Source organism: Podarcis vaucheri (assembly GCF_965113315.1).
Source record: "Podarcis vaucheri genome assembly, chromosome: 9".
NCBI lineage: Eukaryota > Metazoa > Chordata > Lepidosauria > Squamata > Lacertidae > Podarcis > Podarcis vaucheri.
The window spans coordinates 13,918,131-13,943,491 of NC_138767.1; the positions used below are offsets into that span (position 1 = coordinate 13,918,131).

General features: G+C 47.5%; 1 protein-coding gene and 1 long non-coding RNA gene across 13 annotated transcripts in view; one reads left to right on the plus strand and one right to left on the minus strand.

The window, feature by feature from the left end:
* Window positions 1-25,361, minus strand: part of TMEM150C (transmembrane protein 150C) — a 72,111-nt gene that overhangs the window by 45,649 nt on the left and 1,101 nt on the right. For 2 of the 12 annotated variants that reach the window (XM_082236707.1, XM_082236694.1), the window contains exon 1: window positions 4,471-4,532. The exons of 1 other annotated variant lie outside the window; for it this stretch is intronic. The gene's annotated coding sequence lies outside the window, so the exon portion shown is untranslated. Of the gene's footprint in view, window positions 1-3,512; window positions 3,724-4,470; window positions 4,533-24,027; window positions 24,461-25,361 lie in introns of those variants that run through there. 9 more of the 12 variants (XM_082236705.1, XM_082236708.1, XM_082236701.1 and 6 more) reach the window with 8 other exon arrangements.
* Window positions 15,512-22,665, plus strand: LOC309540192. The gene is made up of 4 exons (XR_014223116.1): window positions 15,512-15,578; window positions 17,740-18,081; window positions 21,072-21,203; window positions 22,240-22,665. It is a non-coding gene; the product is annotated as an uncharacterized lncRNA (long non-coding RNA).

A 25,361-nucleotide genomic window follows, 5' to 3' on the forward strand; every position in this document is an offset into this window, starting at 1 on the left:
CAGAACGTTGGAGGCTATACACCACACCCCTCAACAGTATTTATAGGAACTCAAACACCAGACTCTGCTCTGTTCCAGTAACAAGAAGCCGAAAGCACCAGCCTGAAGATGACGAGTGAGACCTCGTCGAAACGTCGCACAGACACCCCAACTCTTACACGGGAAGACACCCGAAGACACCAAAACCTGCATTCCTATACCCGTGAAAATCTACGAAAGCAAATATATATATATATATATATATATATATATATATATATATATATGCAAATTTCATCTCAACCTCAATATATATATATATATATATGCAGGTTTTGGTGTCTTCGGGTGTCTTCCCGTGTAAGAGTCGGGGTGTCTGTGCGACGTTTCGACGAGGTCTCACTCGTCATCTTCAGGCTGGTGCTTTCGGCTTCTTGTTACTGGAACAGAGCAGAGTCTGGTGTTTGAGTTCCTATAAATACTGTTGAGGGGTGTGGTGTATAGCCTCCAACGTTCTGGGCAGAGAGGAAGTTCCTAGATTAGTGTGCCTTTTCTTCTTTTGTTCCTTAATTACTTGAGGGATATCTTGGGTGATTTCATGAGTGATATTCTGAATATCACTGGGTGGGTCATTAATTACTTGAGGGATATCTTGGGTGATTTCATGAGTGATATTCTGAATATCACTGGGTGGGTCATTAAGTGTAGATTAGTTGCTAAAGCTCTCGTGTCTTGACCTCTTGAGCTTGTGAAGAGTTTTTCTGAGAAGATGGCTGTGCTGCATTTACCCTTTGGTGACTACCCTGCCCTCAGTTCTCACCCCAGGAAACAGCTTCAGCTAGCCAGGTTAATCCAGGTGAGGGTAGCTGATGGGTCTCAAAGCCTCGGTGAGTTAGGGACTTTCCCTGCATGGAAAGACAGGCACCGGCAGATTGAGTGGATGAGACCAATAGTGGGTCCAATGGTCAAGAAGGCTGTTTCTGCACATGCTGTAGAGCAACAGTTCTCAACCTGTGGGTCCCCAGATGTTGTTGGACTACAACTCCCATCATCCCCGAGCTCTCGCCTTGCTAGCTAGGGGTGATGGGAGTTGTAGTTCAACAACATCTGGAGACCCACAGGTTGAGAACCGCTGCTGTAGAGGCAAGTGAGGGGCAGATGGGGCTCATCAACCTAGGAAGGTAGCCCATTTAGAAGAAGGAAAACTCTGGTCCTAAACCTCTGCTTCCTTGCAGGACATCTCTGGAAGAAGAAAAAGCTAAAGGCATAAATCCTACACAAATCTGGAGGGGAGTTGCTAAGACAGCTGGATGGCGTCTTGTACGCCTCCTTCTGGCAACTCCTGCAGCCAAGCTGGGGCCAAACATGTTGCTCTGTGTTCCTTTGGACCGCATGGGTGAAGCCGAGAGGAGGGTCTTGTCATCTGGGCAGCCCAGGACCTCCATGCACACTGCCCAGGCTTGTGCTCCAGGGAGGTCACTTTGCTGCTAATGCAACAAAAACAACACAGGAGGTGGTGGCAGTCACGAGTTACCGGTTTCTGCAGCCACAGCAGCCACTGTGAACTCTCCAGTGGTTTGACTCCGTGGTCTCTCGAGAAAGACAGATGCCAAGAACAAATATCAATATAGTTCCCAACATTCCATTACACAGATTAACCAGCAAGGCAGAGTGTTCCAAGAGAATTGAGAATTTCCTCTGGTTGTTTCAGTTCTGTTGGGGTGGTGTCAAATCTGGGTCCCCTAAAAAATGTGCGAACCTGTCAGCCTCTGGAGCCACCTGTAACCTTTGCAGATATTAAGGCACGGGGAAGGGCTCAGCAGTGTGGCATCCGCTTTGCATGCTATGGCTGGGAAACAGAGCCTGACAAAAACCTTAGAGAGCTGCTACCAAGCCGTGTTGACAATACTGAGTTAGATGGACCAAGAATCTGTCTTAAAGGTAAAGGGACCCCTGACCATTAGGTCCAGTCGTGGACGACTCTGGGGTTGTGGCGCTCATCTCGCTTTATTGGCCGAGGGAGCCGGCGTACAGCTTCCGGGTCATGTGGCCAGCATGACTAAGCCGCTTCTGGCGAACCAGAGCAGAGTACGGAAACACCGTTTACCTTCCCTCCGGAGCGGTACCTATTTATCTACTTGCACTTTGACGTGCTTTCGAACTGCTAGCTTGGCAGGAGCAGGGACCGAGCAACGGGAGCTCACCCCGTCGCAGGGATTCGAACCGCCGACCTTCTGATCGGCAAGTCCTAGGCTCTGTGGTTTAACCCACAGCGCCACCCGCGTCCCTTAAGAATCTGTCTTAGTACCAGGCAAAATCCTATGTTCCTAAGCTGAGGTCACAAAGGGCATGCAGTAAATTTATCTATGCTTCAGTGGCATCCCCAAAAGTTGCATACCCTAGGCTTTCTGTCTTATGGGACAAATGGCTGCTACTCAATCCCATGTGCAAAAGACACACGTGTGAACCTGGGGACACGCAAGGGAAGGCAAAAATTGCCATTCTATTGAGCCTGACAACATAAGCCCTCCCTCCGCAACACCCAAACCATCAGCTGTCATGGGGAACAGGCACTGCTAGCGGAAACAATAGGGACCACATGGCTTGGTCTGCTTCACCAGCCTGCCTACCCAGCCCCTTACAAAAACACAGCAGAAACACAATATTTATTGTTATCATGGATCCCCTGTCGCGATCACCACCTAGGGCTGCTAGATGCAAAATTTAAAAAACAGGCACTGCAGACGCTTCTGGTGCTTTGGGGAGTAAAAGGGACACAGACAGCCGACCTAGGCACTGTGGGGGCTGATATAAAGGAGCACGTCTGAAAAACAAGGAGAGCATCGCTTAAGAGGCATTCAGCAGCCCATTTATCAAGCAAAGGGGATGCGATCAGGTAAAGGGAAATAGTGAATATGGCTGAATGATGCTTTGTAAGCAGCATTGGTGCAGCCTGATAGAAAGATGGAAACTGGTGCACCGGCGGAGCGTGGGTTCTTTTCTCTCTCGCTTTTTTTTTTTGGACGGGCAATCGCTTGATTCAGGTGGCAGCAGGAAGGAGGAAGAATTAAAGGGAGTTTCCAAGAGCAGAACCAGGGAGAGATAAGGCCGCCTCTCAGGTGTGCAGCCAGCAAAGAGCAACTACCCTCCCGATGAAAGCAATTAAGAAGAGGGCTCATCAAACGGAGAGGCGCCCTTTCGATGGAGCACAGGGCAGCAATTCAGCAAGGCGGGTGCGGGTCGCCAGCAGGAAATCCCCGGGACTTTCTCCGGGCAATTGCAATTTGCAATACACACGCGCGCGCACGGTTGCTGCAAAAGCGCGATGGTAATGATCAGGACCACTGATAAGGCTTATCTGGGCGGATTGTGGAGGTGAGGAAGACGGACAGGGATGGATGGAGATGGAGAGGGTGGGGTAGGTGGGCTGTGCAGGAACGGGTGGGGGAGGAGATGCAGGGCTTTAAGGCGGGGGAGGCGCCGCAGGGAGGAAGGAACCCAAACCGAGAGAGAGACCCCAGAGACCCTCCTACCGAAAAGCTGGGAAGGAAGAGGAGCGCGGAGGCGTCTCGGCGTCCCAGGTGCTGTTACACCTGCGAGAGGAGGCAGGCGGAGGGAGCGCGATCGGCGGCGGCAGGAGGACTGGGCAGGCCGGGAGGAGGGCTTCCCCTCGAGGAAGAGGTGGAGTCTGCGGCTGCCGTCCGCCTCTCGCAGCCTCCGGAGCTTCCCCGGCGCCAGAGACAAAGGGCGAGGGCGCGCCTGGCTGCCTGCGTCTCTCTCGCAGGGGGGATATGGGGAGGGGAGGGGGAGACACACCCCCAAAAGGGGTGGGGGCGGGCGGGCGGCATCCTCTCCATCCTCGGAGGCGGCGGCACCTTCCTGGGTACCACTAGCCAGCGCCGCCCCACCCCAGATTTGCGCGCTCATCCACCCACCCACCCGGCCTACTTGTCATTTGAGCACCTCCGAACCGGGCATTCATTGCCCTTGGGGGGGGGTGGAGGGTGGAGAGTGCGCGCTCGCGTGTGATGCCCAAGCGCGCGCGCCTGCCACACTTTCCCGATTGCGCTCTTGCGCTGACCTGCGGGCAGCTCTCCCCTTTGGCGATGACCTGAAAGCAACGAAAAGGCGTAAAGTAGTAAAGGGTTCCCCCGGGGTCATCTAGTCTGACCCCCCCTGCGATTCAGCATGCGGAGCCTGGGGGCTGCAAAAGCATGAGCCTGAGTTACAGGTCATAGAATTGTACAGTTGGAAAGGACCACGAGGGTCATCTAACTCAACTGTTTGCAGTGCAATAATATTTTGCCCGACACAGAGCTCGAACCCGCCACCCTGAAATCAATGGGGGGGGTGATCTCAATGGTGGGTGGGATCGCCCAAGTCATTTTCCTGGGTGCCTGCCCCCTTAAAATATTTCTTCTTTTTTGCCAAATGTGTAAGGTTGAATGTGCGCAAATTAAATGCACAGAAGTTGCAAGTTACCTGTATTACAGAGGCGCCATATGCCTCATTTGTGCAAAAGTAACCGGGCGTTTCGGATTGTGGGACAAGGCCTGCCAAGGAAAATAAAAAATCTATTTATGTATGCAACAACAGCAGCAAGCGTCTTGATAGCACAAGGATGGAAGAATGAGGAAATCCCGACAAAAGAACAGCGGCAAGAGAAATCGATGAACTATGCAGAGTTGGCTAAACTAACATATACCTAAACTGCGAGATAAGGACAACTGTGACTTCAAAGAAGAATGGGAACTTTTTACAAATACTTAAAAAGACAACAGAATGAATTGGACTCCTTGGCAGGTTTTGAATAAACATAGACAAATTTGTTGATTGTAAACATAGTAGATAGATAATATAAGGATTTATACAATTTTACAGTATTCAGAGAATAATATGGGTTGAAAAATCAGAGAGAGCAGTTGAGGGAAGTCGGGGGGAGGGAGGGCTTGATGGGGAGGTGGGGGGAAGGGGGAAAATAATGAATATGATATCTTTTGATATTTTGATATGTTGAAATGGTCAATAATAATTCTTTTTTAAAAAGTAGCCAGGCCTTTCAGCTCTGCCCATGGACTTATCGGAGATGAGGGAAGCATGCCACACTGTTTTGCAAGTCAAAAGCAGATAAGGAAAGTGTTTCTTAAGAAAACAGAAACAGAAAGAGGTTCCGCTGGATAACCCAGTTCCTTTTTCTCCCTTTCGTAAATCGCTCTCTTCTCTCATCACTTACTTTCAGCTTTGATAAGAATCATAGAAAGTTCAACACAGGTCACTCTGCTTCTTTTTCTCTTTCATATTACAAGAACTGACTTGCTGGCTTGGAACAGAGTACCCTGGATCAGCCATGACGGAGATAGCTATCCCCTGTCATTTGTCTCTTGCATCCGATAATTGTAATATTGTTATGAGTTTGTGGGTGCCTTGACTCCCCTGAATTCCTAGGTCAAGTGGGTGTTGGAGTTTAATCAATGCTTGGAGTATTGAGATAGGCTGCTGGATGCTGGATTGAACAAAGTGCTAAAATTCAGGCCAGACCAGTTTTTCCATGCTCAGGAAATTGCCTGGGAGAAGAACCACTGTGGAGAACAAAGGAAGGTGATGGGCGATTAGAAATGGGTGGAGCCCTGCCTTGAGCTATGGGTAGTTAGCAAAAGAAAAATGCCAGAGTTTTTGTTAGGAGGAAGTTTCAGGATTTCAGTTGGCTGTGGCGTGATCGAGGAAAAGGAGTGTCAGTTTGTTAAATGCGGCTAGCTGGGGCAGGGCGCCAGAGCACAATGTGGGCTGCCTGTTTCAAATTGGAGGCTTCAGCAATGGGAGAAACAGGACCCACTTGGAGCATAATGCTTTGAAACCCTCCATCACAGGCTCAGGTTGTATATGTGTGTAAATAAACAATATACCATAAAGGCACAGTCTCCACTGTGTCTCATTTCCAAAGGAAACATGAACACTGATTAAAGATTGGGGTGGTACACAACAATATACTACTTTTAGGTGATGAGGGCTCAGTTTTTAGCCATGAGGGCTAATATCCACAGTTCACTATGAAGTCGTCTACTTCTCATTTATAAAACCATCTAATCTGACCGGTTGCACCACTTTTGGCCACAAATCCCACAAACGGGCGAAGTGTTCAGTGTAGCAGAACCTATACTTTGGAACTTCCTGCCTATTGAGATCCAGCAGGTGCCTTTACTTTATTATTTTGGGCACCTGCTAAAAACGTTCTTTTTCAGGCAAGCCTACTTACCGTATTTTTCGCTCTATAAGACACACTTTTCTCCTCCTAAAAAGTAAGGGGAAATGTGTGTGCGTCTTATGGAGCGAATGCAGGCTGCGCAGCTATCCCAGAAGCTAGAACAGCAAGAGGGATTGCTGCTTTCACTGCGCAGTGATCCCTCTTGCTGTTCTGGCTTCTGAGATTCAGAATATTTTTTTTCTTGTTTCCCTCCTCCAAAAACTAGGTGTGTCTTATTGTCTGGTGCGTCTTATAGAGCGAAAAATACGGTGCTGTAGATGCTTAGAAAGTTGAGGTGATTTTAATCTGCTTTAGTATTTTAACTCTTGTCGGTTGTGAATTTTTCTTGATTCTGTTGCCTTTCCCCTTTTTTTGTAAACCGCTTTGAGGCTCTTTACAATCCGGGTTGTATAAACTTTATGAAATAAATACCTTATTTTTCGCTCTATAAGATGCACCAGACCACAAGACACACCTAGTTTTTGGAGGAGGAAAACAAGCAAAAAATATTCTGAATCTCAAAAGCCAGAACAGCAAGATGGATCGCTGCGCAGTGAAAGCAGCAATCCCTCTTGCTGTTCTGGCTTCTGGGATAGCTACGCAGCCTGCATTCACTCCATAAGACGCACACACATTTCCCCTTACTTTTTAGGAGGGAAAAAGTGAGTCTTATAGAGCAAAAAATATGGTAAATAGAGCTCGGAGCTCAGCCTACCCTACTTTCCGGGGTTCTTGTGAGGATGTAAAGTGGGGTGAGAGAGGCCCATAAGTATAACACACAAATAAATCTCCCCATAGTAAGCCAGCAAAAGTAAATATTTAGCAAACATCGCAAGAACTATTTCTTTGGCCTTATTTTGATGGCAGGGTAAATGTAATCTAGTCCTTGAACTTTATCCTTTGGAAACATTCTATTTTAATGGAAAGGAGAAAAGTTCTTGGCTGCAAGCCTTCAGGACGAGATGGGCTGTACACAGATAAACAAATGCAGTTCTGGATTTATTTTCCCATCCCGAGCTGCAGCTCTGTCCTTTATTCCCCTTCTACAGCTTGCCACATGCCACCACTCATACTATGTTGCTCTGTGGACCTCCTATATCCCATAATGCATCGGTGCATCTGATCCCCCTGGGGACAGAGCAGTGTTCTTGGACTGACTGAGTTATTTTTGTTGGTAATGGGCTCCTTCAGATTGGTTCCCCCTGAGGCAGTACTGGCAGAATAGCAAAGGTTGGTCACAAACAAGGCGCTTGGGAAGCTATTTAAGAGCATTTCATGCGCTTTTATGCCCCAGGGAACCATTCATAGGACAGGAACCACAAGATTCAGGCTCGGTAGGTCAACTGAATCCATCTGTTGTCTCATTAAATATCTCTCTGAGATGTCTTCTTCTTCCTTTTTAAGCAAGGGGAAAATATAATGGCTTTAAGTTCTATTATTGCCATTTTCAACTGAATTTGCTGAAAGCGAGGGGGCAGGGGGAGTCCGAAGGGGAAGCGTGAAAACATGTTTGTAGCATTTCACATTGGCAAGTAGCTGTCAGTCCAAAATATTTCCGATCGCATGCATTTTTCGCATTGCAGCAAGCTGAAGTGAGGACGTTTGTTCCTCATCTGACTACTGCAATTTCCACCAGTGACAAAACAACAGCAGAGAAATGTATTGTATCCCACCCTGTCCCCCAGGAAGCTCATGTCAACATGCAGAGTGAAGAATTGACTCCTTGCTATCAAAAGTACACTTGCAAGTTAGGAAAAAGCATGTCCACCCATCCTATATCCATCCAGCCTATGTCCTAGGTATGTACCTGATGAGACCGTTGCAGCAACAGAGAGGCCCCAACCCTGAACTGAACTTATCTGTCTTTCCCACCTGAGCTGCAGGCAAGCAGGCAAAGACTACGCCTGTGTGTAACCTGCCTCTGCTCCTCCCACTTCAGTCCTCTTCTGGTCATGAGATACAGTACAGCAGGTGAGGTGTGGGCAGGAGGAGGAGGTGTGGAAGCCCTTGATTGTACACATAGAATCATAGAATCATAGAGTTGGAAGAGACCACAAGGGCCATCGAGTCCAACCCCCTGCCAAGCAGGAAACACCATCAGAGCACTCCTGACATATGGTTGTCAAGCCTCTGCTTAAAGACCTCCAAGGTAGGAGACTCCACCACACTCCTTGGCAGCAAATTCCACTGTCCAACAGCTCTTACTGTCAGGAAGTTCTTCCTAATGTTTAGGTGGAATCTTCTTTCTTGTAGTTTGGATCCATTGCTCCGTGTCCGCTTCTCTGGAGCAGCAGAAAACAACCTTTCTCCCTCCTCCATGTGACATCCTTTTATATATTTGAACATGGCTATCATATCACCCCTTAACCTCCTCTTCTCCAGGCTAAACATGCCCAGCTCCCAGCCTGACTCATCTCTCCCTCCTCCTGCACCCATCCTTTATTCTCCAATCCTGCAGCGTCTCCTGCCTCTGTCTCTCATCTCCCAGCTGTTAGAGACTCCCCTAGATCACCGATCCCTTCTCCCAAGTCAGTCTCCAATCCCGCTTCTCCCAGTGCCGTCTTTACCCGGGGGTGCAAGGGGTGCGGGGCACCCCAGCACTGAATTCTGGGGGGTGCTAGGCAGGCACCGCTGAAACCACCCATGGCCGGCATCGTGAGGTACCGGCACGAGCGGTGGCTGCTGGCTTGATTTTGGGGGAGCCTCTGATTTGGCCACCAGGAGGAGAAGGGGGAGGCACCTGTGGCGATCACACAGGGTCCCCGGACGTTTCACCGTATACTGATCCCTGTGCCACCACTTTATTTCTCGCTGCCACCACCCAGGCCCTACCTGGTACAATACTGAGTCCAGTCAGGGTTAAATTGGAACATAAACTTCTGTTTATTTATTGCAGTTTAACAAGCGCGTGGTTTCATAAACGGTATCGGTCAATTACAATCATGGGGTGCCTATCCAGACCTATAACGTCCGTTACCTGCTCTCCCTCACTAAACCACCTCTCAGATATTGACTTGTCTTCCTAGCCCCTAACTGTTCCTGACTCAGCTTATTTTGCTACACTACCCACAGACTCTATCCCAATTCACTCCCACTCCAACCAACCACCCAACTCCCAACAAACTCCCCCCTTCGCCCCTCCCAGAGCTGGTTTTATAGTCCCTCTGACTCCACCCCCTGGGTTCTGATTGGGTAACCTCTTTAACTATTTCACCTCCAGCACTCCCATATGTTAACGTCACAGCGCCCCCACCTTTATTTCCTGCCAGAATCTTGGAAGGAAAGGCGGCGGCAGCGAGGGCGCCAGAGCGAGAGGTGCTGAGAGGCAGCCGCCTGCCTGGACGGGCACTGAGGCTCGGCTTGCGCGCCTCTCCGCCAAAGAGCAGCGCAATGGGCTGGGGATGGACTTGGTCGAGGGCGCTGGCGGCGGCAGCAGGAAGCTCCCTGGAGCCCTGGCCTGCCCACTTGTTAGCCATGGCAAATGGTGGTGGCGACGGCTCCAGTAGCCACTACTCGGGAGGAGGCGGCAGCAGCAAGATGAACAGCCCCATCAGCACCAGCAGCAGCCTGGATGCGGACTCATCCTCGGCGCCCACCCTGGTGATCAACATGGTTAATTTGGGGGCTAAATTAAATTTGGGGGCGCTGGGCGCAGAGGCGCAGGAAGGTCAGATGGTACCTGTGCGCAAAAATTCTTGTCATCCCCCCCACACATTGATTTTTTATTTTTTGCCTGCAAAAATGGTTTTACATTATTTCATATTTTCTTACAAAAGAATGTGGATTCTGGGCCTCTCAGAACATGTAGGCAACTATGGACAGATACTTAAATCTACAGGATGGATTGTGTTTTGGCTTGTGTTATTTTATTTATATTTATTGTTTATTTATGTAATAAAATTTATTTTAAAAAACCTGCAAAGTGGTTTGCCAAAACAAAAAACAAAAAAACACCACAGCAGTAAAATCAAGAAAAGTCGGCTGCGTGCAGGGGCAAGGCCTAATCTACGGCTAATCAGCATAGTCTCATTTTTTTCACATAGGCCGAGTTTCCAGGACCCAGGAAGCCCAGTGGAGGGTAGGTCAGTAGGGTGGTTCATAAAAAACTTTTTTTAAAAAATGCCTGCTCCAAAGGTCTTATTTTACTAAACTAGGGATTATCTAGCTATATCTGAAATTTCATGCATATCAGTTAATATCTTGAACCTGTTCCACTGAATTGAAATTTCAGCCTTCATAACATAGGAAACCGCTATTTTCGTGGAGGAGGGTCAAGATATTAACTTATATGCATGAAATTTCAGATATAGCTAGATAATCCCTAGTGCAGTATGATAAGACCTTCGGAGCAGGCATTTTTTTAAAAAAAAAAGTTTTTTATGAACTGCCCTAGTAGGGCAGTAATTGTTCCTTGATAATTTGTCACCCCCCTCCATGATGGCACCTTGTGTGGATCGCCCCCGCCCCCCCTTTCCTACACCCCTGGCTGGGCGGATCTTTGCACCCCAGTGCCACATATGCTAAAGACAGCCCTGCTCACTCATCAGTATTCTCACTGACCAACCAGTCCCAGGCACTGGGAATGCCATTCATACATGCATCACTGGGGTAACTCAAGAAGGAGAAGGACTGTAGATCAATGGATAGAATCTAATTTGCATTCAGAAAGTCCAAGGTTCAATTTCTGGATTACGTACCTCCAATAAAGTTTAGAAAAGGGCCCTTAAGAAGCCACCCCGTGCCCCTCCTTTGTAAGTCACTGCAGCCTTAATCCAACACTATTACCACTGCACCATGCTGTCCTTTTTAATAACATAAAAACTGGTTCAGAAGGAGTCCTGTTTCCCATAATATATTCATACAGTGGTACCTCAGGTTAAGAACTTAATTCGTTCTGGAGGTCTGTTCTTAACCTGAAACTGTTCTTAACCTGAGGTACCACTTTAGCTAATGGGGTCTCCTGCTGCCGCCGCGCAATTTCTGTTCTCATTCTGAAGCAAAGTTCTTAACCCAAGGTACTATTTCTGGGTTAGCAGAGTCTGTAACCTGAAGCGTATGTAACCCAAGTACCACTGCACATAAATTCTGCACACTGTCAGTTCTGCTTTGAAACAGCCTTCAACGGGGAATAAGTCTGCATAAGACAACCATCTCCTCCTCTGGGGTAGCAGCTTATGGGGTCAGGCTGCAAGCAGAAACAAACAAGTGTTTTTTTTAAAGGGGGAGAACTGCTTAAAAGACTTTATTTTTAATGTTCTCTTTTTTCTGAGAAGAAGCCATGAGGTCAGCGTCTTGCTCTTATTTCCAATAATCATGTCATGCGCTATTTATGTTAGACAATGAGCTTTTATCCATGCTGCTGTCTGGGGTCCAGAAATCGGCTGGCTTTCGTGCCAACCCATCTTCCCCTTCCCCTCCCGCACCCCCAGAAAAGAATCCATCATCAGGACACCGACAAAAGTGTTTTCTAATTCTCAAAATAAGCCTGTAAAAGCATCTGCTGATCGGGGATCTATCAGCGGACTTTGGGCTTCTTCAAAAACAGTGACACAACACTGCTGGCTAACACAGAAGCTAATCTTAGTGACAAATGAAAACACTTCTTCCTCCTATTTGACACCGGTCTACAGATTACTAGCGAAATCTTTCATCATATGCCATATGCCCTTCTGTTTCAGGCTTTCAAATATTTTGAGATAGAGATGGAAAACTAACACCAACAGACACTTTATTTAGCCTTAGTTTGCACGTTCTTTGTAGATCTGTAGGCAGATGTCATTATGTGTTGGACTGGTCATGTTGTGCGGATGCCTGATTATCATCCTCCAAAGCAACTGCTCTATTCTGAACTTAAAAATGGAAAGTGTAATGGTGGTTGTCAACAAAAGAGGTTCAAAGGCTCTCTCAAGGCAAATCTAAAAAAAAGTAGTATAAAGACCGACAGAGCTGGACCATAAAGAAGGCTGATCGCCGAAGAATTGATGCTTTTGAATTATGGTGCTGGAGGAGACTCTTGAGAGTCCCATGGACTGCAAGAAGATCAAACCTATCCATTCTTAAGGAAATCAGCCCTGAGTGCTCCCTGGAAGGACAGATCCTGAAGCTGAGACTCCAATACTTTGGCCACCTCATGAGAAGAGAAAACTACCGGGAAAAACCCTGATGTTGGGAAAGATGGAGGTCACAAGGAGAAGGGGACGACAGAGGATGAGATGGTTGGACAGTGTTCTCAAAGCTACCAGCATGAGTTTGACCAAACTGTGGGAGGCAATGCAAGACAGGAGTGCCTGCCGTGCTCTGGTCCAGGGGGTCACGAAGTCGGACACGACTAAACAACAACAAAGACCGACAACTGGGAATCACTGGCCTGCGAGTGCTCCAGTTGGAGAACAGCCTTTACCAAAGGTATCTTGGGCTTTGAAGACGCTCAAACTCAGAAAGCAAGGGAGAAACATGCTAAGAAGAGGGCATGCTTGGCAAACCCTCACCATGATCAACTCCTACCCAGAAACCTATGTCCCCACTGTGGAAGGACGTGTGGATCCAGAATTGGCCTCCACAGTTACTTAAGGACTCACTGTTAACACCGTGTTTATGGAAGGCAATCTTACTCAGCTACGAGTGATCGCTGAAGAGGAGGAGGAGGGGGAGGAGGAGGAGGAGGAGGAGGAGGAGGAGGAGGAAGAAGAAGAAGAAGAAGAAGAAGAAGAAGAAGAAGAAGAAGAAGAAGAAGCAGCAGCACTGCATGCAGAAGATCCCAGATTCAACCCCTGGCATCTCCAGGGAAGGCTGTGTGAAATCCAGAAAATCTGCTGTCAGTGTAGACAATACTGAGGTGATACACATCTGTGGTGGCTAAGACTACAAGCCACAATGCCTGTATTCAGTCTTCACTGTGAGATGCTGTGTGCTGCTGAATGCCAGTTCTATAGCCTGGCTTAGGGAGGAAGACATGATGCTCAAGTGCAGTGCCAGGATGTAGTCATGTGCACAACAGCAGTTCCCACCACTACCACCACCAATTGCCCTCGCAGGCTGGTGCCTCTGGCCCTAACTGTTCATCTACGAAAAGTTTCACCGCCTGCCACTGATTCCAGTTCCCACAGCAGCATGAAAGGTTCGCATCAGGTTGTGCAGAAAGTAAATATCTTTAGCAGGGAGAGATTTGTTTGTCCGTCCTCACAGAACGCTGCTCACACAGTCTTCTTCTGTGGGCTTTCACTGCTGGTCAACATTGCAGAATAATAATAATAATAATAATAATAATAATAATAATAATAATAATAATACTTTTATTATTTATACCCCACCCATCTGACTGGGTTTCCCCAGACACTCTGGGCGGCTTCCAACAGAATATTTAAAATACAATCGTCTATTAAACATTAAAAGTTTCCCTAAACAGGGCTGGCTTCAGATGTCTTCTAAAAGTCTGGTAGTTGTTTTTCTCTTTGACGTCTGGTGAGAGGGCATTCCACAGGGCGGGTGCCACTACCGAGAAGGCCCTCTGCCTGGTTCCCTGTAACTTGGCTTGGCTTCTCGCAATAAGGGAACCGCCTGAAGGCCCTCAGCGCTGGACCTCAGTGTCTGGGCAGAATGATGGAGTATGTGTTCAATAGCATGCAGAAGTAACTGCCACCTTGCTGCTGCATGCGAAAGCACATCTTTTTACTCCTTTTCTACAAACTCAAAAAACAAAAAGAAGAAGAAGAAGAATTTGGATTTGTCATCCCACTTTATCACTACCTGAAGGAGTCTCAAAGCGGCTAACATTCTCTTTTCCCTTCCTCCCCCACAACAAACACTCTGTGAGGTGAACGGGGCTGAGAGACTTCAAAGAAGTGTGACTAGCCCAAGGTCACCCAGCAGCTGCATGTGGAGGAGCGGGGAAGCGAACCCGGTTCACCAGATTACGAGTCCACCACTCTTAACCACTACACCACACTGGCATAAGAGAATTCATCTCCTTATCCAAAGAGGAAAGCTCATTTTCTGCTTTGTGGACGAGTCTTTCTACATCAAAACTCAAAGCTTTCATCCCATGCTTGAGGCAACTGTGGATTATATGGCATTTGCAACCCCCTTTTGCTGCTTTGATTTCTGATGTACTGACCTGTGTTTCCCAGAGGCATTGCCAGTCGCATAAGAATAAACACCGTGAATGTTGGAGAACAGTGCTGCAATTGCCTCACAATTCTCATTGCAAAAATCAAGCAAGTAACAATGCTTAATTCCCTGTGGCACAAAAATGACACATAATTACTTGGGAATTTTTTTCCTGTGTCCCTTGTGGGAGGTGCCAGATCCAAAACATTTTCTGGTTTGCTGGTTGCTTTTGGCAACCCTCGAGGTATATTTCATTGCAATTCCAGAATAATGCAATATTCCAGGAAAGCATTTTGTTTCTGCACTCTCAACTTATATAACTTCACTGGTGGGAAATACTGTGGTAAACCTGCGATGAGTCACGTTACACGTTTGTGGGGCGGTGTCAGCCTGGGTGATACACATGGGTCCCTTCCAAACCTGTGATCAGGTGTATGTAAGGTTAGAATCTTTTAGAGGAAACCTGCAGAGCCAGTCAGATGAGTTTCTTCGTAAGATAATAGCCTGAGCTGGCCAGTTAAATACTGCCATTTGCATGTCCAAAGAGGTTGCCCTGTTGCCATAGGGACAACTCACCTCACCTGGATGGCCTCAGGAGATTCCTGGAAACTAAGGTCAATTTCTAGAGACTCAGGGCCAAACATGGGGGGTTGGCATACACATTATACTAGGGGTCAGCAAACTTTTTCAGCAGGGGGCCAGTCCACTGTCCCTCAGACCTTGCGGGGGGCCGGACTAGATTTTTTTTTTTTTGGGGGGGGAGAACGAATTCCTATGTCCCACAAATAACCCAGAGATGCATTTTAAATAAAAGCACACATTCTACTCATGTAAAAACACACTGATTCCCGGACTGTCCACGGGCCGGATTGAGAAGACGATTGGGCTGGATCCAGCCCCCGGGCCTTAGTTTTCCTACTCATGCATTATACCTTTAAAGCACATTTGAATGACATTCTTTCTCTCAAACATTTCTGGACACTGTAGTTTACCTCTCACAGAGTTACAGTTCCCAGAAACATTTAACAAACCACAGTGCCCAGAATCCCTTGAGGGAAATAATGTGCTTCAGATGTGGTTTAAAGGTATAGTGTACAGGTATAGTGTATAGTGTGTAACACACACACACACACACACAGAGAGAGAGAGAGAGAGAGAGAGAGAGAGAGAGAGAGAGAGAGATATCAATGGGTCACTTTTCCTCTGCAATCGCTCAGTTCAATTTGTGAGTTTTGCAACAAGTGACTCCCTGGTGGCCCGCTGGAATGCGGAGTTAACCAGGGCTATTGACTGTCTGGCTCCGAAGCGCCCTCTCCGATTGCATGGAGCCCGGACAGCCCCGTGGTTTTCTTCGGAGCTGAGGGCGATGAAACAATCGCTGAGACGGCTAGAGCGTCGGTGGCAGAAAACTCACTCCGAATCTGACCGGACACAGGTTAGAGCTCAACGTCGAGCCTACCAAGTGGCGATAGCGACGGCGAAGAAGACTTTCTTCACCGCCTCTATTGCATCTGCAGAAAATAGTAGCAGGAGACTCTTTCAGGTGGTCCGCAACTTAACGGAACCACCTTTACCATCGGGGCCTTGTAAAGACCCCAAGATCTCCTGCAACGATTTTGCAACGTTTTTTGCAGATAAAATCACTCATATTCGGAAGGAGCTAGACACCACCGTGGGAGCAGGGCCGGGGCGGGAGAGTGCTAGAGCCCTGTCTGGTCAAGTTGCATGGAATCAATTTCAATCCGTTACCCCCGAGGATGTGGACAGGCTGCTTGGACGAGTGAAACCAACCACCTGTCTCCTTGATCCTTGCCCATCCTGGCTTATAAAAGCTAGCCGGGAAGGGCTGGGCGATGGGCTCTGCGGGGTGGTGAATGCTTCCCTCTGTGAGGGAACATTCCCAGATCCGCTGAAAGAGGCGGTCATTAAACCGCTTCTTAAAAAACCATCTTTAGACCCGGCCAGTATGGCCAACTATCGCCCAGTCTCAAATCTTCCATTCTTGGGCAAGGTGATTGAGCGTGTGGTTGCTGAACAACTCCAGGCACGCCTGGAGGATGCGGACCATTTGGATCCCTTCCAATCAGGGTTCAGGCCTCATCATGGGACTGAAACTGCCTTGGTCGCACTGGTTGATGATCTCCGGCGAGCTAGGGACAAAGGTGAGAGTTGTTTCCTAGTTCTGCTGGATCTCTCAGCGGCCTTTGATACAATCGACCATAACATCCTTCTGGACCGTCTAGAGGGGTTGGGAGCTGGGGGCACTGTTATACAGTGGTTTCGCTCCTTTCTCCTGGGCCGTGTTCAGAAAGTGGTGGTGGGGGATGAGTGTTCAGACCCTTGGGCCCTCACTTGTGGGGTGCCTCAGGGTTCCGTCCTCTCCCCCATGCTTTTTAACATCTATATGAAGCCGCTGGGAGAGATCATCAGGGGGTTTGGACTGGGTGTCCATCAATATGCAGATGATACCCAGCTCTACCTTTCTTTCAAATCAGAACCAGTGAAGGCGGTGAAGGTCCTGTGTGAGTGCCTGGAGGCGGTTGGAGGATGGATGGCGGCTAATGGATTGAAGTTGAATCCTGACAAGACAGAAGTACTGTTTTTGGGGGACAGGGGGCGGGCTGGTGTGGAGGACTCCCTGGTCCTGAATGGGGTAACTGTGCCCCTGAAGGACCAGGTGCGTAGCCTGGGAGTCATTTTGGACTCACAGCTGTCCATGGAGGCACAGGTCAATTCTGTATCCAGGGCAGCTGTCTACCAACTCCACCTGGTACGCAGGCTGAGACCCTACCTGCCCGCTGACTGTCTGGCCAGAGTGGTGCATGCTCTAGTTATCTCCCGCTTGGACTACTGCAATGCGCTCTACGTGGGGCTACCTTTGAAGGTGACTCGGAAACTACAACTAATCCAGAATGCGGCAGCTAGACTGGTGACTGGGGGCGGCCGCCGAGACCACATAACACCGGTCTTGAAAGACCTACATTGGCTCCCAGTACGTTTCCGAGCACAATTCAAAGTGTTGGTGTTGACCTTTAAAGCCCTAAACGGCTTCGGCCCAGTATACCTGAAGGAGCGTCTCCACCCCCATCGTTCTGCCCGGACACTGAGGTCCAGCGCCGAGGGCCTTCTGGCGGTTCCCTCATTGCGAGAAGCGAAGCTACAGGGAACCAGGCAGAGGGCCTTTTCGGTGGTGGCGCCCGCCCTGTGGAATGCCCTCCCATCGGATGTCAAGGTGATGGAAAACTACCTGACATTCAGAAAACATCTTAAGGCGGCCCTATTCAGGGAAGCTTTTAATGTATGATATTTTAATGTTTTTTTGGTTTCTGTGGAAGCCGCCCAGAGTGGCTGGGGAAACCCAGCCAGATGGGCGGGGTACAAATAATAAATTATTATTATTATTATTATTAAAGTGGTGGTTGGGTACTACAGAGTCAGAACTGATTGGGGAAGAAAGCCCTAGAGATTTGACTTGCAAAACTCTGTACAAATGTTCAATTGGGCAGACTGCAGGACCACAGCCAGCTCCTTCCTGAGCAATATGAGCTCTTTGTATTCTTCTGCATTGCTTTTTTTCTCTCTCTCCCTCCTCTTTCTGGACAAATAAGATCTGGCTCCCTGGAAATCTGAGAGGGCCAAACCAGTTTGGCTTCAGCAGCAGAAAAGATCCACTCTCAGCCTGCGAGTTCAGGAGTTTAGCGCAAAACTCCGCCAGCTGCTCAGCAAACTATATGAGGCAAATATTTGCTTTGTAGGTGAGTGTGAATTTTCAAGGTGGTTTTAACTGGAGTCTGTGATAAGGGAATTTAAACAACTGCTGTGGCGGATATGCATAACTCTCCTGAACAATAAACAAACACACAAACAAAAACCCAAAAGCTGCAGGTTTGGCATGATATTGTAGTTTGTGCCCTACAAAAATTGCATGGTTAGTGCCAACACAACTTGCCTCCAGAATGCCAGTATTTTGTGGGAGGAAGTCAAGCGCACATCAGAAATTTGAGTTTGTGCAGTTAAAATGGAATAAGCACCCTGTCCCTCTGGCATACAAAAGATATATTTTGTGCCTTTAAAAAAAAAATTAAAAATGATATTTTGTGATTAGGAAAATGACAGGGACATTGCTGGAAGACTGAGAGTCCAATTACCAGTCAGAGCTCTTTGGCATTGAGAGAGAGAGAGAGAGAGATGCTTGTAGAGTAAGAAAATAACAAAGTACCGTATTTTTCGCTCTATAAGATGCACCAGACCACAAGACGCACCTAGTTTTTGGAGGAGGAAAACAAGAAAAAAAATATTCTGAATCTCAGAAGCCAGAACAGCAAGAGGGATCGCTGCGCAGTGAAAGCAGCAATCCCTCTTGCTGTTCTGGCTTCAGGGATAGCTGCGCAGCCTGCATTCGCTCCATAAGACGCATACACATTTCCCCTTACTTTTTAGGAGGGAAAAAGTGAGTCTTATAGAGCAAAAATACGGTATTTCTAGGAAATGCATAACTTGGATATAAAAGGCTTCTAGTTCTAACCTAACTAATCTAGAGAAGCCAAAGGCAACTGTGTTTGCTCCTTTGCTCTCAGATGAAAGATCCAAGGTGACCGCTCTTGTTGAGGTCTGAGAGAGAAGTTTGAGGAGGAGGAGGAAATTGCAAGCAGGATACAACCTAAGATGTATCAGTCTAAACATCAATGAGACAGGGAGGTCAGCGAAGAAGTCAAAGGTACAGGGGCAGTCCAGGAATCTGGAGGTCCCTTGCTTTATCTGTTTTAACCCCATGCAAACCCCTCTTCTTCAAGCCGAGTTGCACCCAAATGTCCAACAGAAACGCCCAGAAAAGTCTGGGATAAATGAATAGCGAATGGGAAGACCTACCAACACAGAACAACCAAACGAGGATGAATGTTCCTTGTTTAAATAAAAAAAATTCCTTCCAGTAGCACCTTAAAGACCAACTAAGTTAGTTCTTGGTATGAGCTTTCGTGTGCATGCACACTTCTTCAGATACACATGGACTTCCATTTCATGCGGCTCAATGTGGTGCCTTCCATGGTTCCAGTTACAGATAGGTAGCCGTGTTGGTCTGCCATAGTCAAAATAAAAAAAATTCCTTCCAGTAGTACCATAAAGACCAACTAAGTTAGTTCTTGGTATGAGCTTTCGTGTGTATCTGAAGAAGTGTGCATGCACACGAAAGCTCATACCAAGAACTAACTTAGTTGGTCTTTAAGGTGCTACTGGAAGGATTTTTTTTTATTTTGACTATGGCAGACCAACACAGCTACCTATCTGTAACTGTTCCTTGTTTAATAGCTTTCCATAAGCAAAACAAAGGGTGCTCAAGGAAGCCTGGACATTATCTCACTAGCACCTAAGCTTCCTGCAAGCAAATCAATACGAACATTCAATAAATAGGGTGTCTGGAGGAGCCCATAGATGTAAGGTACGCTGAAGCAGGGCAAGATTTGCGAAGGAAAGGAGCAAGTGAACATTCCAATCACCAACCCACTGTAATTTGAACTGGAATGTTTCATTGGCAATGAGACCTTTGAGTCGCAAGAATTAATTGTCCTCAAATTTCCTTTGGCTTCTCACAAACAGACACAACATTATCCGTTTTAAAATGTGCATGGTCTGTGGTGATGGCCACATTTCATGTCCATTTCTCCCTGCTTCTTGGTTTTCCATTCTTCAGTCATTTCTCCACATTTCTGCAGGAATTAGCTTTTTGTTGTTGTTTTTAAATCCTCATGAAAATTCATCAGCCAAGTTTCTTCTAATACACACACAAACTTACATGCCGTTTTATTACCTGGCACGACATTTTTTGCAAGCCATTTCCCTAATGTAATGCATTTTGTATGTCATCTTCGCTAATATATGCATTTTATTTATGAATTTTTGTACACACGGGTTGAAGCACTGCTTCACAAAATTCAGAGATGTGAGAACTTTGAAGGGTAATTGAGCTTCATTTTGCATATTGGTTTGAGAAGTAGGAATCAGGTAGCTCCTCATAAAAATGTAAAGTCAACATTTCCCCCTGTCTCTAATGAGCTGTGATTAAACTGTTTACAGCTCAGTGCAGTGCTTACATGTCCCATAAACCTCCATCCCCAATGGGTACCACCATGAATGTTGTATGAGATGTTAACGTATTTGATTACAATTTACGGGAAGATTCAGTGTATACTTGAAAAATATTCCCAGACACTTTGCCTTTTGAAAATGAGTGTATTGTTTAGAGTTTTTAAAAACCCACTTCCAAACCATAACTGTGAATAAAAAACCCAACAATCTTCCTGCCTAGAATGTTAATAAAGGAAATAGGCTGTAATCTAAGCACACTTACTTGGGAGTAAATCCCTTTAAATCCTGCCCCATTGCACCCAACAAAGCATAAATAGAACTGATGCAATTAGAATTATTTGGGTATTTATAATCAATCTTGCCAACCTGTTTTTCTGCTGCTGTCTTTTGAGGTCAAGTTCTATGGGAACAGTTGTCAAGGAAACCTGTGATACCTGACTTTTCTAACAAGGAGCTCATTCTGTCAGTTTCCCCGATATGGGCAGCTTAGCTTTTCATAGATGCTCATCCCCTCCCTCGCTATTTATTAAATCAGGGACCGTGATTTCTTTGCAAAAGATGAACGCACATTTTCTGAAGTGACACCTGCATCCTTAAATGCATTTTATTCCCCAAGGAAATAATCGCAAAGTAGTATGTTGCACTGTCGGTTTTCTTCCAGAACCAACACCTATGGTTCCCCATCCCCACGCCCGGTAATACTTCTAGTTTAATGCCAAAATGTTGGATTCGGAGCTTGGGAAGTGGATGTGCAGATTATCTCAAATCCAGATTCAATGCTCTCCAATCAGAGGTACCATGAAACAACTGACTGGGAATATAGGAATGTAGTTAAGAGAACTTTGGTTAAAAATTTGGGCTTGAGAGGCTACGTATTTGTATTTGTTTACTACTTCATAGAATGAATGTGTCAGGGAACTGACATCGGAGGGAGAGGCGAAGGGGAGGCTCCCAGATGATGCTGGCGAAGGACCCATCAGCAGGGGGAGAAACAGCTCAGTAGAGGGGGAAGCCAATCAGCGCAACACCGGGGATAAAGGGAGACAGACGGGGGAAGTGGAGAGAGGGCTCAGGGACTCTTCACTGGACATCAGTGAGGAGAGCCCAGGTCCTCCGCTACCCACGCCTTCCCTGCGCAGAAGACTCCCGCGCAGTGAGAGGAGGAGGAGACAGGGTGTCAAACAACTTTTATGTTCAAGAAACGCCCACTGGCGGATTCTGCCAGTGACTGAGGCAGCCACCATGAGAAGGGGCTGTGCAGTCAGAAAGGTTTAACAAGGCAAATTAACCGAGAAAGGCACCAGCTTACGCACGAGTAACTCATACCTATTACAGAATGAAAGAAGCAGCAGTAGCTACAGGGCTAAAAAAATGCAGTCCAACCCTATGTGTGGTTATTGAGAAATATGTCCCGTGGTGTTCAATGGGCCTTATGCTCTTTTAAATGTGTTTAGGTTTGCAGCCCTAGCTTGCAAAATCTAAGTCTTGAGGTGGAGGGAGAGGGCCTTCAGAAATACATGGAAGCTGGAATGAGCCTGGTCAGAAAGGAACTAACTACAGAAATTATGATGCAGAGCTAGTAAATGTACCCCAAGGAATGGACATGCCTGTTCTCTGAATTTTGTGACTAACTGCAAATAAGCCTGGATCAGAGTGATTAGGGAGCTGGAGCAAATAAATTATAGGTGGCTGTGGCTGTTTTTGTGGCTATTTATATATATACTTTTAAAAACCGAAACAAAAATGATTCTTTGGGCTTATCTTCCCACTGAAGTGTCCAGCCAGGCTTAAACTGATATATTAGTCATCACGGATTCTCTTTTCCCCAGGGAAAATTAGTTCTGGGAAGGAAGCTGGCTACTTCTTACAGAAAATTCCCACCACTTTCCCCCAAACTCCTACAGCATCCGTGACATCAGAAGCCCCATGGAGATGAAGAATTTACTTCGGATATGGGTTAATTACCACTTCGTTTGTTATGAGCAAAACCATGGTCTCCTGATGGGTTTCCCCTTTACAATATAAGAGTAGATATTCAAGATCTAGTCACACTTAAGGTAATGGGCCACAGTGGCGTAAGGTGGGGAGAGGCTATGGGGGCCATTGCCCCGGGCACACAATCGGGGGGGGGGCACAAACCAGAACCCTCCTCTACCCACACCTCAGAGTCCTGCCTGTCGCCAACACAAGTACAGTGGTACCTCGGGTTAAGAACTTAATTCGTTTTGGAGGTCCATTTGTAACCTGAAACTGTTCTTAACCTGAGATACCACTTTAGTTAATGGGCCCTCCTGCTGCCGCAGTTCAATTTCTGTTCTCATCCTGAAGCAAAGTTCTTAACCCGAGGTACTATTTCTGGGTTAGCGGAGTCTGTAACCTGAAGTGTCTGTAACCTGAAGCGTCTGTAACCCGAGGTACCACTGTAGTGGCTGAATGAACCAATATTTCCTAACCACTCTGCCTCTTCTGCCATGCCCCTTCCAAATGATGCTGTTGTAGGCCAGAAAAATGCAAGCCTGCCCGGTGGTCCAGGCGGTGGTATTTTTAATATTTCGAACAAAGCATTTCAGTTTCCACCAATCGTATACATCATTACCTCATTTCATGTTTAACACACATATGTAATAAGCAACAGCAATTTCTGCTGTTTACGTTCTGAATCCCACCGTGTTCTGTTACATTGTGTTAGTGCGCATCATGTAGAAACTTATGTTCTAGCTTTGAGCTGTAGCTTTGTGATTCACATATTCGCTGTATTTCTGCCCCAAGGGGAGGGGGCGGCAACTTGCAAAATCACCGGTTTCATAAAGTAACAGGCTGCCATAACTTCTCTATTACAAGCACACTCAAAGATTTACAGGGGTAAATGCCACTGCCACAATGCAACACACTTGGCCTCCCCCTTTTCCTTTTCCTTTTCCTGCTCCTAGCTCCTCATCTTCCTTTAATTTGGTATGCAGCCACACGGCATGGTATCGCTCGCAGATTATTACTCCAGTGGCACGGAAATGGAGAACACTATGCAAATTGCTCTGGGGGGAAGCGTTTAAGATAAGTATTTAACAATGCATGTTAGAAGCCGCCTAAGAGCTCCTAAGATTGGCGTGCCAAAGCTGCAAACTGAACCCAGAGGCGCCTAACCAACTTCCCAATTATTTATGCAATGTAAGGTTGCCAAGACCACATTTACAGCGTGGCAATACCCATCCCATGGTGCCAATTGTTCTTTTTCTCATATTATTAATACTTAAACCACACACACACACACACACACACACACCCAAAACCCTGTAATTCTGTACCCTGCGAATAAGTGTCACTGAATGCTCAGAATGTTTCTGAGCAGACATAGGTAAGGTTGCTCTGCTAATCTTTATGTCATTAAGGCTGGAATCCTATACACCCATGGGTCACCAATGTGGTGCCCACAGGTGCCCACCTGGCCACAGAAGCCTTCTTGGAAGCCCATAGGGTTTCCTCTCCCTGCTGAAACTAAGCCTGAAGGCAGCATTCATTTGTAACCAGCAGAACAGGCTCCGGGGTTTGTGATGCCCACAACGGTTTCTCTGGTTTACAAATGTGCCCACATGGCCCCAAAGACATGGCAGGTCACTTACCTGATAAATGCAGAAGAAATACTTTCTCTGCTCGCTCCCTCCTCAGCCCTCAGTGAATTAGGCACATGAGCATGAGGTAAGGAAGACAGAAATGGGAGAGAGGGGGTGGGGAAGAGGAGTGGAAAAGAACATTTTTTCACAGGCACCTAACAAAGAACAAAGAAAGTCTCCAGAAAAGGAAATGTGGGGAGGGAAGGAGAGAGAGAGAGAAGGGGAACTCAAATCCCAGCCAAGTCCAGCCTTGACAATGAAAGGAAAGGGAGTAAAGGGATTTTGACGAATTTTCAAGAAGAGAAGATCCTGTGTTGTTTTAGGCTGAATTCCGAGGCATTTGTTGCTCCTTCCGTCCTTTTGTTGTCGGCGTTTTTGAAACGAGAGCAAGCTATTCAGGTGGCCACATCTAGAGGGAAGGTGTGGACAGTGGCGAAGCTGCATGCTCCAGCACTGGGGGTGGAGAGCAAGCGGGGGCATGGCTGGCACGCGTCCTGGGGGTGTGGTGCGCATCCCGGGGGCATGGCATGCCGTCTGTGGGGGCGTGGTGTGTGTCCCGGGGGCATGGCGCACCGTCCATGGGGGTGTGCCGCCCGGTACGATGGGGGTGTGTGCGGCGCGTGTCCAGAGGGGCAGCCGCGATGGTGCCCCCCTCCCCGATGGTGCCGGGGACAGTGCGCTCCCCCTGCCCCCCTTTCCTCCGCCAGTGGATACACAGAGGTGCTGCCACTCTTGAAACAGGGGCGAGTCTGATGTCATGCGGAGTCGCTGCCTGGCACGAAGTTACCCAGTATCTGGGCCGGCTCACCCATAAGGCAAGGTGAGGCGACTGCTTCGGGTGGCAGGATCCACAGGGTCAGCAGATCCAGCTTCCAAGGGATGCACTGCCACCTTGGAGGCCACATCTGACACCTCCTCAGCAGCAGACACCCCCCCCCCAAGCTGCCTGTACAGAAGCTTCTCAATGAATAGGAAGCACTGCTGGGAGCAAATGTTGGGGGCTGCCCTCTGGGCTCTCCCGGGCTTTGCTCCTGTCTGGTGTGTTTTGGAGTGGTGCCCTTCCCCCCACAATGGCATTTGATTCCCATTTCATCCATCAGCTAAGGTTGATTTGATTCCCCCTCTTATTCCTGGTGTAGATCTTTATTCTCCCCTTGAAGCTGGTGTAGATATTCAGTCCCTCCTTCTTCCCTGGCTGGGAGAGAGGGGCACCATTTTGTGGTTCGCCTCAGGTGCCAAAATGTCTTGGGCCAGCCCTGCCCAGTATGCATTGCATGTTGGGTAATTTTATGCCAGGCAACCCCTTTCTCTTGGAGCCAAGCTGCTCCTATTCAAGAGTGGCA